The following is a 14,328-nucleotide window of genomic DNA, read 5'->3' as shown; positions in this document are numbered from 1 at the left end:
TAAAGAAAGGCAGATCTGATCAGTTTGAATTCATGTGGAAACATTATATTTATGAGAAAAAGACTATTTGGAACATAATGAGCATATGAATGGACAGCATGGAAGCAGATAGTGCTGCAGGACTGGTCTAAGTAAATGCTCTGTATTTGTATAGCGCCTTTCTAGTCTTTTCGACCACTAAAAGCGCCACAGCTTTTACATTACATCTGCATTCAAATTCATACACTGGTGGAGTAGCCACAGCAATTCGGGGTACAGTATCTTGGAGGAGCCGGGGATTGAACCGCCGACCTTCCGATTAACGGGCAACCCGCTCTACTGAACCACAGTCGCCCACAAAGCAGTAAGCGGTTTCTTCCGTCATTTGATACTTTTCCTGCCGATCCATGCTGATCACAGTCTCTGTTTTCCACAAAACAGCAAGCTACAAAATTTTTACAACCGCCTTTAAAAATTCACAGAATTAATGTTTGATACTTAAATTCTTTAGTGGAGTATCACTTTAAGACTGCTAAATTTCAGGATATTCATGTCTCAATTTTCTCTGTTTTAGATGTTACTTTTTCCCCCAGCAGCCTCTGGATGGCCTTGAGGTAGTCATCATTTAGTGGCAGACACTTTCACATGTTGCAGGTATGATTTCCAGGCACTGCAAGGCCTTCAATGTAATTATCTCTTCTTAGTCCTGCATTGATGTTGATCATTGGTGTTTTTAATAATACACATAATACAGCCATGGCTTTGCAGCTGCTGTGCCCTTGACTAATCCCTGGCATTACCGTGTATCTCTTTCAGATCACACATTCACTGTCATTGCAGCATGCAGAGTAAGCAATGGAAGCATGTCCGGTCTATATGAATAAAGTAAGGCATTTTATGTATGCTGCTTGTTAATTCGATTATTATTATGGATGCAGCATAAATGAGTTTTAACTAGGATGTAAGAGGTCGCTGTTGGTGCAACCATGGTAACAGGAATACAGGGTTAGGACCCAAACGCAGGTTCCTGAGGCAGAGCTAACGCAGTTTAATTTGTTTACACAATAGGTATACAAAGGTTTACGGGATGATGAGGCAGGCAAGGGTCAAACCCAGAGAATGCAGTCCAAACAGGCAAACCGATCTGAGGAGGAGCAGGCAATAATCAAAAGTCCAAAGAGAACAGTCCAAAACATGCAGGGGAAGGCAGGGAACCAAGACATGAAGCACACAGGAACATAACATAGTCCGATATGGCAGTACTGCAGGGCTGATGAGGAAACAGTGGAAACTGCTGACCCGGGAAGGTCAGGTCACTGCAGGACTGGTAAGAAGTGGGAGCAGGTGTGTGGATGGGTGGGACAGTCAGGTGATGAGGTAAGAATATCCGAGGACATCTTGTGGACGGCAAGGGGATGGCAGGTCTGGGGAGGTAAAGGAAGGAACATGGCCTGAGAGAGCAGGGGCCCGGAGACAGGGACAGAGAGAGGGAGTGTAAAGCAGAGGGGCTGGAGGTGAAAGTGTGAGTGTCCTCCTGACTGCAGGAGGGGACGTAGCACAAAGTAGCAATAATCTGACTGAGAGAAAAGTTTCTTGATTTGCAAAATACCTCATTCTGTAGCATATGCTTTCAAAGTCAAACTGATTCAGAGGAATGCATAATAACAGACAAAAAGACTCTTCTTTAAGTTGCATTGCATTGAAGATTAAAAAAAAAATACAACAAGAGAAAGACATTCTACTGATGATTCATGTCTTTTTTTTCTACTTCTGTGAATAGATCCAGGGAAGACGTCAATATTTTACACATCTTTCAAAACATGAAATATTTGTTGTGTCCAAAATCCCTGTCCCTTGTGAATTAGTCAGTCTCTTTGCTTTTGAAATGCAAAAACATCATGGATGTATTTGTTGTCATAATTAGCTGGAGAAAAAAATAAACATTTTATAAAGGGATCTCAGATTTTCAGAAACAGCTGTCAGGTCATTTATACAACTGAGCAACCGATATCATTCCTCTTTAGAACTGCATTCACATCTACACACATAACATGTCAGTATTCAGATCAAATGGAAACGATACACAGCTACAAAATCCCTGTATGGTTTGTTCTTTGATTATTTCGTTGAAATACGGAATCGAAAAAAACCAAAAAAACAAGTTGTTTTTTGGTAAGATAAACAGAAAACAAAAAAACAGACATCTGCTTTTGTTTTTCTGTTTTAAAACCAAAATGGAAAAATATTGATTTAGATTTTTAATGTGTCCGATTTGTGTAGCTTTGTGTAGCAGATACACTTGAGCGAGGGCGGTGCCTGCTTAAATGTAATTAAGATGATCTTGAACATCAACATAGGTGGGTTTTTAGTTAGAAAATCCGAAGGCTCACCGTTCAGTTTGTAACTCACTAGCAACTGGAACAGGAATGCCTTAGAAGTTGCCCAAGCATCCTCTGGTTTTTAAGATTTCTTCAGTATCTAAGTAATTCAGTGATAGTTGTCAGTACATCCAATGGTAGACAGTAAACATGACATGGTAATTTTCGTTCAGCCTCTCTACACTGTTTCGACCTGACCTTCATTTTCTTTGTGAGATGGAAGAATTTAGAAAGTTGCGCTGCAGAGAGCCTCCAGCTGCAGGAACACATGGATTAGGCTATGCGTAAAATCAGGAGCATCGGACGTCATCCAGCCAAAGGGAATGACCACTGACCGTCCAGTGCGTCGGTTCCACTAACACAACTCACAGTAGGGCGCTGGAGCATACAGGGCGAAGCAGAGGAGGTTGTGGGATCATCCTTGGTGCGCTGCGGAGGGTCGGTGATCATTCCCTCTGGTTGGATGAAGCTCGCCACAGACCACAGCTGTTATAAACAACAGGCGCATGTGTACAGCAGCCAGTTAGTTTGAAAACTGTCATAGACAGAACAAAACACAGCTGCTTTGTTTTTCCGTTTTGGTTTTAAAACAGACAAACAAAAACAGATGTTTGTTTTTTTGTTTTCTGTTTATCTGTTCTTCCCCTTTTGGTTTTAAAACGGAAAAAACAAAAAAAACGATTCGACATTGAAACGAAATAATGAAAGAACGAATCATACACGGATTGTAAAACACCATTGATATATTTATTTTATTGTACCTTAGACATCTACCCGATGTGGCCACAGTCCACAGGTGAGTCACAATGATCAGAAAGCAAAACCCAAAACAACTACCCCTTTTATTTTGTATTTAGAGCCACACACCAGAAGCAGTGATATGGGTGGACATGTCGCACCTTGCCAGAATACACAGCTGTCCTGTCAGTGTGGTCATGGATGCCCCTGTGTATTATGTTTTTATTTTATTTTTGGCTACTTTAAAATCATTGTGTGGTCACAGAGATATTAGATGCAGAAAATAAGATGCATTACAGATAAGAGGATTACAGCAACCCTCCTCCTTGCTCCTAGTTTGAGATTTTAAAGCTGCTCCAGGAGCAGCTGGATCCTAGGTGCTAATCTTGGCCCTCCAAAGTAAAAGAGATGGCTTTCAAAGATCTCTCTGCCATCATCATTACTGAAGCTACAGATGGTCCCAGTTTTGCATGGCTACCAGAAGGCAGGGGGTTTCGAGTGAGGCTGCTACTGAAAGGGAATACATGGTTTTGTTAAGAGTGGTTTGAAGTGAAGGATAGACAAAATGTTGGAAACGAAATGTTTCATACCCCACAAACCATCTCACATGTTTCCCTCATCTGCGACCCTTTGCTGGCCTTCCAATGTTTATACACCATTTCCCTTCTTTACCAGTGATTAAGTAGCACAGTGACATTATTATACAAAGTTATTCCCGTTTATAGCTGTTAAAATCCACAGTGCAGACATGTTATCAACAAAGAGAAGAGATAATACTGATAAGTTTGTATTTGTTGTCTTAAAATAATCCTTGTGGTTGTTTCCTTTATTTCATAATATAAATCCCTACCGTGTTCAGGCACTAGGACCCCGAGGGAGGCTGCTTTTCATCGCTGCTCTGCGGAGCTGCTGAGCAACATTACACACAAACACGGACACTCAGACACACAGACATGGTGAAGGAAGATTGATTCAGCCTAGTGAGTGATGCAGTGTAAAACTTTGTTCATGACTATTAATTGCTGAACTTAAGCTATGTTTAGTTGAGGTAAAGGAAAGGAGATATTTTGGCTATGGAAAACACTAGTGTTGATAATGTGAACGCCATTAATATTACCTATCTCTAGTAGCCTATTTCAAAACAATATCAGTCCCCATAGAATATTTTGTTTTCTTCTAACAGTAGGCTTTAGTTGGCAGATCTAGGCACCAAGGCAATGCCTAAACTAAATTGTTTCATGATATTTAATATATTTGCTATATTCTGACCAACTTACCTTTCTATATCCATTTGCTGTAATAAATGAGTAAATATGTAGATTTTGCCTAAATGGCTATGATATACATGAGCGTATACCCACAGATATACACACAGGAAAATATAATAAAATAAAAGCAATCATACATACTACATGCATCCATACATATGGACGTTTATTCCCTCCACTATCAGGTTATTAAATTCAGACAGTATCCACTTTAAATAGGATCCTTATTTATTGACTACAGACCAAAATCACACTCTGATTGAACCAATCTACAGTGCAGTAACAGTAATTAGTGTAATTAAATAGCATTCATTGGACCTGCAACTTATCTAATATATTGAGGAATTATTTATGGTATTACTTTATCACACTTACATGAGCAGCTGGGTAGCGTTTAAGTCACTGCCTACAGAAGAACTCTGTCTGGCCTAAGTGAATTCCCCCCATGCAGCTTTGATGTGTCTCAAAGCAAACATTACAGTAACCTTAGTTCAACAGAGGAGAAGTGGAAGAATAGAATATGTCACTTTTTACCTGTTAACATCTTGGCTATTTCACTTGTTGTTAATATAATAATACGCATGCCCTGGGGGCTGAGCCCCCTGTCTTTCTATCTTAATGACATCCCTGATGGAAACATGCCATAGAGCCATGGTAAGCTTAAACTCCCTGATTTTTAAATAGTTATATTTATATATTTAGATATTTAGGAAGTCTATCGAACCTGAACTGCACCATGTCATCGCCAGCATCATGCTCAGCAAGAGCAATGAGGTTACCATGGTGAGAGTGATTGAAAGCCCATTAGTGAACTGTTAGTATCGGTCACACAACTGGTCACTGTGATCTGTGTTGAAGGACTTATTTTAGTATTTTTTTCCAATGGAGGGATCAGCAGAAGATGAAAATCTACACTCCTTGGTAGAAATTGTAAAAGATTTAATGATTTCCTCAAGCCAGTTATCGTATATATCGCAAATAAAATGCCGGTGGACTTTTGTAAACAAGAATAAAGCATACAGGAAATGGCATCTTCTTTTTTGGTTTCTGAAAAAAAAAAAAAACTTTTGAAAAACCGTAAACAACTCTCATCTGATCTACAAAACACTGGAGGCTAAAATGAAAAGTTTAAAGAGGTGGTAATATGCTTCTTGGCTTTTTCCCTCTCCTTCATTGAGTTATATATCTTTTTTGTGCATGTAAAGGTTTGCAAAATGAAAAAGCCCAAAGTCCAGCCCAAAGGGAGTTCCCATCTCCCACAGAAAGCTCTGCTCTGAACCGGCTGGCTCCACTCGCCTTTGTTTGGGTTTCCATTGTAGAAATGTTGTACTTGTACCTGCTTCCAGGTACTTTTTCCAGGTTCCAAGCGAGCTGAGGTGTAATGTGAAAACATGACAGACTGCTAATTGCTGCATCCTCAATCCGTGCGCCAGACAGAGGCCAGCAACAGAAAGTTTTATATTTTACAGTTTTCCTATGGAATTTCATCACTAAATCCACTTCTGAGAATTTTTGAGGTGAGAAATCAGCTGTGTAGATTTCGAATATTGACGGTTTTACGAGAAGTGATGGCGGAACAAAAATGTGCTTGAATATTTCCGGAGTTGAGGAGCTACGCAAGTGGCTGCGGGGGAAGTCTGTGCCAACCCGCGGGAGGAGAGTGTGAGGCCGGCCAGCCGCCCGCTCACAGAGCCCTCTGCTCCCGCCGTCACACAGACCGCTGCAGCAACAACGGCAGAGGAAAACACAGCTGGAAGGTTTTCATACCGCTTATGTCTTTACATTCTGAGTAATGTTGAAACGTTTTAACTTAAAAAAGAGAGCTGTGTGGATCGCTGGTGTGTGTGTCGCATTGAACATTATGTCGCGGCAGTTGTGTGTGGCGTCGCTATGACGACAAGCTACGTACTATCTCTGGGTATTGTCTGCAATGGAAAATGGAGCAGGGCCGAGTAGAGTCGAGTCTGTCGATTTACGCTATGGTAGCATTTTTCGGCAAGGCAGCATAGATCGTCAGAACACCGGCAATAGTTTATTTGCCGTTTAATCCTAGTGGTAAGATGTGGAACAATGATGTTGTGTGGTTGTGGACTTGAGTAACTTATACCATCTGCTAGGTTACGGTCGCAGTCTGAAGCGGCTTTGATTTGGATCACACTACCTTGTTTCTTACAACCCGCCCTTCTCTGCTTCTGATTGTCTAGTAGTAAGTAAGATGCATCACTCTGTAGCTCAAGAGCGGAGCGTACAACACATAGGGTGAAAAGAGGAGCTGCAGCAATGTGCAGTATGAGGAAAAATATGGTGTTTTTTGAAAATTAAACCATGTAAACCTGTTCTGATACAACCCCTAATTAAGATTTTGAACCTTAAAATGAGCATAATACCACATCTTTAATATCATGTAAAGAAAATGTGACCTGTTTCCTCATAATACAGATGCATTGTCCCTGGTAGGGTTTTCATTTTAAAATCTTAAAAGGACAGAAGATGTTGGCCTCTGGCATTCGTCACTGACAGTAACCCCATCACAAAGCCTATGAGCCCTTGCCGAACTTTGGTAAGTTGGACCTACTTAAACATTTTGCCCAGAGCTGAGGAGACAAAGGAAATGGAGTCATCTAAAAATAGAGAGCCTCCAGGTTATCACAAGAAGGTTTCATATCTCAATGGATCCAAGGTCTGTTTTCCTTTTCCTGTTCCAGCCAGGGATATACAGGCTGAAGAGCTAAGGGTCATTTTATTTAAAGACGCTGAGGCCGCGGGGATCAATGGAGTTAGAGGGATTATTTTTCCAGTGCCTCTGGAATGATTTTCTTGGTTCCTCAGGCTGCACAAATCGGTCATTGCATTAACATCAGATCACAAAATCAGTCTTGATTTTAAACAGAAGGCTATTTATCAAGTCTTTTGTGGGGAATCAGCCTCTTTCTATTAAATCAGTGCTGGCTAAAGAAGGACGCTTCATTGTGTCAACTAGGTTACCTCAAGGGAAATGCTGCCGATTGTCACTCTTAATATGTGATACTCCTAGGGGCAAAAAGACATCTTCCCTTGGTCATGATGGTAGGCACAAGGTCTGTCTGTCTGCTTGCCTGTCTGTATGTGCTATTAATTTTTCCATTTGTCCAATGTTCTACTTATATTTTTAAATCCTTGGTGTATTGTTACTGAATTGTTTTTCAAACCCATTTTTGCTCCTCACAATCCTCACTGTTCCTTCACAAATCAGCAGGGAAGGCTCCTAACATGCTCAATGTACTGTAGTATTGCCTTGGTCTCTCAGGATCCTCCCAGCATTACAAATATAATACAAAATTCATATTCGCAAGCATCTGAAGTCATGACTCTCAATCCACAAGGCAATGAACAGGCAGAAAACATTTGCTTTGCATCTACATGGATTTATCTTGTGGGAGTATTTGCATACCAACTATCATTTGCATGTATTTATTTAACAGAGCTTCCGTGATGTGATTAGTTACCAAACCTGATGTTGTGTGGACAAACAGAAATGCAGTGCCAACTTGGTCTGCAGGTGCCTTCAGCATGTGAGACAACAGCAGTGACAAACTGATGGTAATTTCTGGCAGTACAACCTTTCAACCACCCACCTCACACTCCAATCCTCTCCCTCCCGCTCCTGCCTTGTGCCCTTGTGATTAATGTGTCTTACTCTCCACATGCTGCCCTTAAGACAAGAGAAGCTTACTGCTTCCCTTACCCCTGCCACAGGTCCCCGAAATGACACAGTCAAATAGGATTAGAGTTCGCATTTGGGGCGGAGGGTGTTTTTGTGCGTGTGAGGGTACAGAAGAAAACATCCATGAAGTAGTTGTTTTTTTTTGCCAATTTATGTCAGAAGAGAAGAAAGGTGCAGCCGCTCGGGTGGGTTGATGCTTTGGCAGCCGTGCTGTTGCGACAAACAAGACTGGAGGGGGTAAGATAGGGATTTAAGGGGGTGATTCATTGCAATCTGCCACAATGGTATATGTGCCCAAAGCTGAAATCTCAGCCTAGGTTCTGCCTTAATAAAGCCTGTTGGCGTTAAGCCTTATTACTCAGCAGTCAAATGCCAAAAGACATCTCATGTTCCACAGTGAGACAGTGCTGTTCTCTATCTGGTCTTCAATTAAAAAGAAGCTGCAGTTTTTCTTTTTTTTTTCTTCTTGATTTTGGCTTCCAAAGATTATGAAAAGAATATAGAGATAAAGATTGTGCTGCATTCCTTTTCGCAATGATGTTCTTGTTTTGTCTTGTGTTGTAAATCCAGCACACCACTTTCCTTTACAGCTGCCGCCCCTCCCTAAAAGCTCAAACTCTCTCTCTCAGATGACCGGGGGTTATAACTGCTATAACTTGTCACAGTTTTTAGCTTAAGCCTATGGCATTTTACACTGCATAAATTAGCCTAGCGGCTAGTGGACTTTTCGTCTACTCATAGCTTAACAAAATTGAATATTGTTTATACTTATTCATACTTACTCACCATGGTACCAAGTAATTACATCTCCCAATAGAATGGCACGTATGAATTTCAGTGTTATTTAACGTAACAAGTTGTCGTCAATTTGAGTATTTCACCTATCTCTCCTCTGCTCTACTTTGTGGATGTCCACCCCCCCCCCCCCCCCCCCACCCCCCCCCACCCCCCCAGCCGGCAGCCAGCCTGGGGAGATGCTGTTTAAATTGAATAATGTCGTATTACTATTTCTTATTTCAAGGGCTATTTGGGAGCTGTAATAATTGAAAAATAAAGGTTTCAAATTAAAAGTTCAATAACTACGTGATGTTTCCTAAGTTAATCATTTTAAATAATTGGGATCTCAATATTGACCAAAAAGAATAGTTGATTATGATTTTTGCCTTAATTGAGCAGTCCTATTGTTTTATAATATTGAAAACGCACTGATTTTATGTTAATAATAATAATAAACTTTATTTGTATAGCACCTTTCATACAGAATTTTGCAACTCAACGTGCTTTACAGTTAACAACAATTGAAGAACAAAGGATGACGAGAACAAATAAAATTAAACAAAAGAGATAAGAAACAACAGAAACAATATCATAAAATACATATAGCAATAAAAACATAAGAAGTTATAAGGCTAAACAGTGTGGTTAAGTAAAAGTACTCAGTCATAGGCACGTGAAAAGAGAAGTGTTTTTAACCTGTATTTAAAAATTGCTGTATTTGGGGCATGTCTAAGATCATCTGGTAATTTATTCCAAATGTGTACAGCATAAGTGCTAAACGCCGCTTCTCCATGTTTAGTTTGGACTCTAGGCTGCACTAACTGACCTGTGTTCATGGATCTAAGAGCCCTGTTCGGTTGGTATTCTTCAAACATATCAGAGATGTATTCGGGTCCTAAACCATTCTGAAATTTATAAACTAAAAGCACAACTTTGAAGTCTTGATACCTTTGACATTATAATTTCTACAATTTTGAGTCTAACTGAAAGGGCTAACTGAAGAACATGTTTAGTTTTTAGACAAGGAAGGAAGTTGATTGACATATGTTGAAATATGTCGTATACAGTAAGAATTTATGTTGGTGCACAAAATATCACTTTTTTAAAACTGAGGATGGCCCATAGGAAACAACCCCCATACCCTCAACCCTAAAATAAAAGCAATGATGTTAACAAGTTCCTTAATGCAAAAAAATAGAAAGCATATTTGGCTCTTCTGTTGATTACATTACATTATCACTTGAAGCTGATGCAGCCTTAACAGTTATCTACAAATGCTTTTCAAAATCACAGTTGGGGAACATCTACATTTCAATACTGTCTTCCAGAGACTAGGACCAGTCAAGATGATAAGAATGGACTGGGGCCTAAATAGTAGGTGACGTCAAAAACTCAATCCATTGTGACATTTTTGTGTTGATTCTATGAGCCTTTTCATCCATGGCAACACGGGCCCAATTTGCAAGGAAGCAACCTTGGAGAAATCACAGCCCAAAGGGAGGGTGCAGATTGTGCTTTTCGCCTCATCAACCACTCTATCCCCCAGACAAAAGTAACAACTTTCTGACAACGCAAGGCCAAGAACACAGATGTTAAGCAATCTGGGTCTCAATAAAAGGTGTCCCTGGCTTGAGCTGCAAATGGAAGGAAATCGTTAAAGAAATTCTTTTGCTGCCAGTAAAATCCATTGACGTATCAAGGGTGAACGCCTACATGACTGGAACAACGATGAAGACCCAGTAGCTCTCTGTTGGTTCACACAGACTATGTGGTTTCTGACAGTATTATTCAGTAGCTATATATCTTACAAATGACCATCACCATTTTCCCATTTCTAGTTACTGCAGATGATGGTTTTGTTACTGTATAATGAAAGTAGAAGATTGGAATTGGTGGCAAATGAAAAGACCAGTCCCCATAGAAATGTCTGACTTCATTGCACTGGATGAGAACCTGTCTTCTTAACCACCTTTCTGTCCAACTGCCACTGAAAGCCAATTGAGTTGAAACAGGTGCACGCTGAACCCAGCTGTCAGTCAGCAGTCTAAAGGCTAATTCGGAATGACGCTCTTTGTCCATCTGTGCAGGCTCAGTCTGTTTATTTTGGAAAGCACAACTGGGGTATAGCTAGCTTTCTTCCAAACCTGCTTCTCTTAAAAATGTGTGTAACATTATGTGTATGATGGCACATTTTCTCGGTCTTGATTCTGGCACGCTTCAGTAGCTGAAAGAGAGGCTGTAAATGGGAGCCATTTTCTGCACCTTTCTAATCCTCTTACACTCCATCTTTGACCCCTTATCTTAGTTTTTCTTAAAATTGCAGAGCCTAATTACATATCACCAGTAGAAATTCAGCTGGATGGAAGCAGCTCCGGGCCATATGTGATGTAACAAAATGTGCTGTGCAACTTGTGGTGCAGAAGCTAATCCTATCAAATGAGGATAAGTACAACACAATCCCAGGTCTAACACAACCACATGGGCAGCTGATACAGATCCCCTCACATCAGCCTACCAGAGCTGATCTGAACTATGGGGATAAACAATTCTGCAGCATAGACCATACCTGCTCTTAATATCTCTGTTAATTTTAATATGCATTAGTCATTGGTGTCATGGTCTTGATTCGAAGATGTTGCTTTAAGGGCGACAAGTGACAAAACGTTACTCATGTACTGTTTTTTCTTTGCTTCTACAGTGCACATCATGTAGAAAATAACATGTTATTTATTTAACATTTCAACAAACAAAGTGACTGAGCAAGAGTCAAGCCAAAAACCAAGAAAATATAAAAGCCTGCTTTACCTTCGCAAGGTGTTCTGTTTTTGCACAGAGCTGTCTCGTGTCAGCACAGAGTGACCTTTCTCACTGATATGTATTACAGTTACATTTGCCCAGCAGACAGTGGAAACTTTATAAACTCTGTCTGCCGTATCCTCTCATATGCCCATAGCGAAGGCAACAAATACTGCATTATTGTCCAAACACAGAGGAAGCCTATATAGCTATGGCCTCTGTAAAGCTGCCAAGTCAGGCTGCCTTCTCCGTGGTGCTTTATATTTTCTGTCGGGAAGTGTAGTCATAAACGAGGAGGTCTCTGTCCATAACTTTCCTCTTATTGTTTATCATCCCATTCCAGACCACACTCACCATGTCTAGACCCCAAAAGAACAGGTCATTTATCATTAAACATAGATCTGAATTTTGACGCCAAACCTGGGATGGATAGGTGGAAAGAGCAGCAAAGTATGAAGAAGAGACAAGGGGATGCTATATTTCAGGGATGACAGACTGTTCAGGGGCATCTGGCAGCAGTTGCTTTCACCTGTGGTCTGTGCAGTTGGGTCATGAATCAAGCAAGTCAGCCAAACAATCACATATAGTAGAGGTCAAACTTTATCCTCACAGGCACAAATTAAGTTTACACTGACAATGATAAGGCAGGATTGGCAGGCCTCTGGAGGCTTTTGGACATTAAGGGGATGTAGGCCAGCATCCCTCATACTGTAGATTGATGGCGGACAGACTAAGCCTGGGAAAACATTGTGTCTTCTGTGAAAAGCTAATACAAAACATAAAAAGGAGGATTTAAGATATAGAAATTTGGTCAGTACAAAAAAATAAAAAACAGAATAAAAATAAAATTGGGTAACCTAAAGCAGCAATAAATTATTTTTAATCCACTTGGGGGCAGCAGTACACGCTCTAAACACAACATTGACATGAAGCTGATATTACTAACATAGAGCAACATTAGCATTCATTTGGAGTTTAGTTTCTGGCTGTCTGGCGAATATAAGCCAAATATATATTATACTTTCAGCTCCAATTTGGTCTTAACCAACTCCTGAGAAAAATATTTGGCTGTCTTTTGGCAGTTTAATTGACTCTGTAGCAGCTAAATTAGCAAATTTGGCAGCTAGTTGTAAATTTTGCCTGTCTGCTGTCAGGTAAATACAGTGCGTTTTTATTTATTTTTTTTGCAGCTGGAAATTAGCTTATGCCTGTGAGAACCAAAACAGAAAATCTGCAGGCCTTGACACCTAAACATATTGTTAATGTAAAAATATTTCTACTAGCAGCTTTAAGATAAAAATGTTGAGGTGGAAGGGAAGATGATTTTGATGTAATTAATGCGGAGGGCAAAAATGTGTGGAATCTGGAATGGTGCTCCTGTTTAACTGTGTGCAGCTAAAAAAAGTTCAGGGAAGACAGCTCATACAATGCCTTCTGTTTTGGTGTTGCTGTTCATATTATGACATTATTGTAGCTAAGCTATTCAAAATGAATAAAAAATAGGGTGCAAATGGAGCGAAACACTAGACACAAGTATTTTCTAAGCACTAACTTTGATATATTCATGGTAGTCATTCATACAATGTATGAAGAACAAAGAAGGTTGTTTGACTTTAATACCTTTTTCAACCATTTCACACATGGTAGGAGGAAATATCTGTCTTTTATAACCAGCCTTTAGATGTCTGGTTAGTTGTATGATACGTAGTAAGTCATTTTAGGGTGCTTTCACACCTGCCTCGTTTAGTTAGGTTGAATCGCACTAGAGTTCGTTTACGTTATTATTCAGAGTAGGCTATGCGTTCGATCTGCTGTCTAGCATTACTAATCATGCTTATAGTAAATTATTGCTTCGTGAGCTCTTTGCGATACAGATCAGAAGCGTTAAAGGGCTGCACAAACTTCTGTAAGTCACCGGAGTTTGATTTCCCCACATGGGTCCTGATGATGCAGGATGACAAAGCTGTCCAATCAACAAGTTACCTGTACGTCTGTGTAACGTCATGGTTACTTCTCTGGTTCGTTTGTAAAACTGCAGTGTGAACATGAACCGGACCAGAACTAAAATGCAACAGTGTATAATTTTTTTCACTTGGTCCGGACCAAATGAACTGAACTACTGGTGTGAAAGCACCCTTAAAGAAAGACCTGTCTCACCCTGTGGGAGAAGGATGATCAACAGTCCTGCTCTTTCCAAACTGTGATTACCTTTAATAACAGCATATTTACTGTATTAGTCAAGCTCATCTGGAAATTATCTCTCTAATTGCTCTATTAGTATGTGTAGCATCAGCCCCCGCAAAAGCCAGTTCTATCATTATGTGAAGTTATCTTGTAAATGAAAGACTGCACTGCATGGAAATTTGCCTTTTAATTATTTTATTATTATAAGTTATGCAAATGTATCATTTCTGGTTTAATGATGATTACATGTCAGTGTTGTCTCTACGTTAGTCACGAACATCACTCTTGGTTTAGGGTTAATGTCATCTGTGGGTTTTCTTCCTCCTCTGCACATTAATAGAGCGGAGTGAGCTGTGGCTTTTTATGGACCAAAGTCAAGCACCTGCAGTGTCTGCATCTCATTGATGGTAAAAAGAAAGCCAGAGGACCGGCGATGTTCTGCAATTTCCCTTCGTACAGAGAGATAATTAGGAAAAGAATTTGATTCATTAGCCTATGGAAAGAA

The 14,328-nt window shown here is 40.1% G+C and overlaps 1 long non-coding RNA gene across 1 annotated transcript; it reads left to right on the top strand.

The window, feature by feature from the left end:
- Positions 1 to 559: 559 nt before the first annotated feature.
- Positions 560 to 881, top strand: LOC119899798. Its single transcript, XR_005443913.1, has 2 exons — positions 560 to 633; positions 796 to 881. It is a non-coding gene; the product is annotated as an uncharacterized LOC119899798 (long non-coding RNA).
- The last annotated feature ends 13,447 nt before the right edge of the window (positions 882 to 14,328 follow it).

Source organism: Micropterus salmoides, unplaced genomic scaffold, assembly GCF_014851395.1.
Source record: "Micropterus salmoides isolate LMB-PRFRI ecotype aquatic unplaced genomic scaffold, ASM1485139v1 Ms_hic_scaffold_1, whole genome shotgun sequence".
In the NCBI taxonomy this organism is placed as follows: Eukaryota; Metazoa; Chordata; class Actinopteri; order Centrarchiformes; family Centrarchidae; genus Micropterus; species Micropterus salmoides.
Note: the sequence above shows the minus strand (reverse complement) of the source record. Positions and strands in the feature narration are given on the sequence as shown.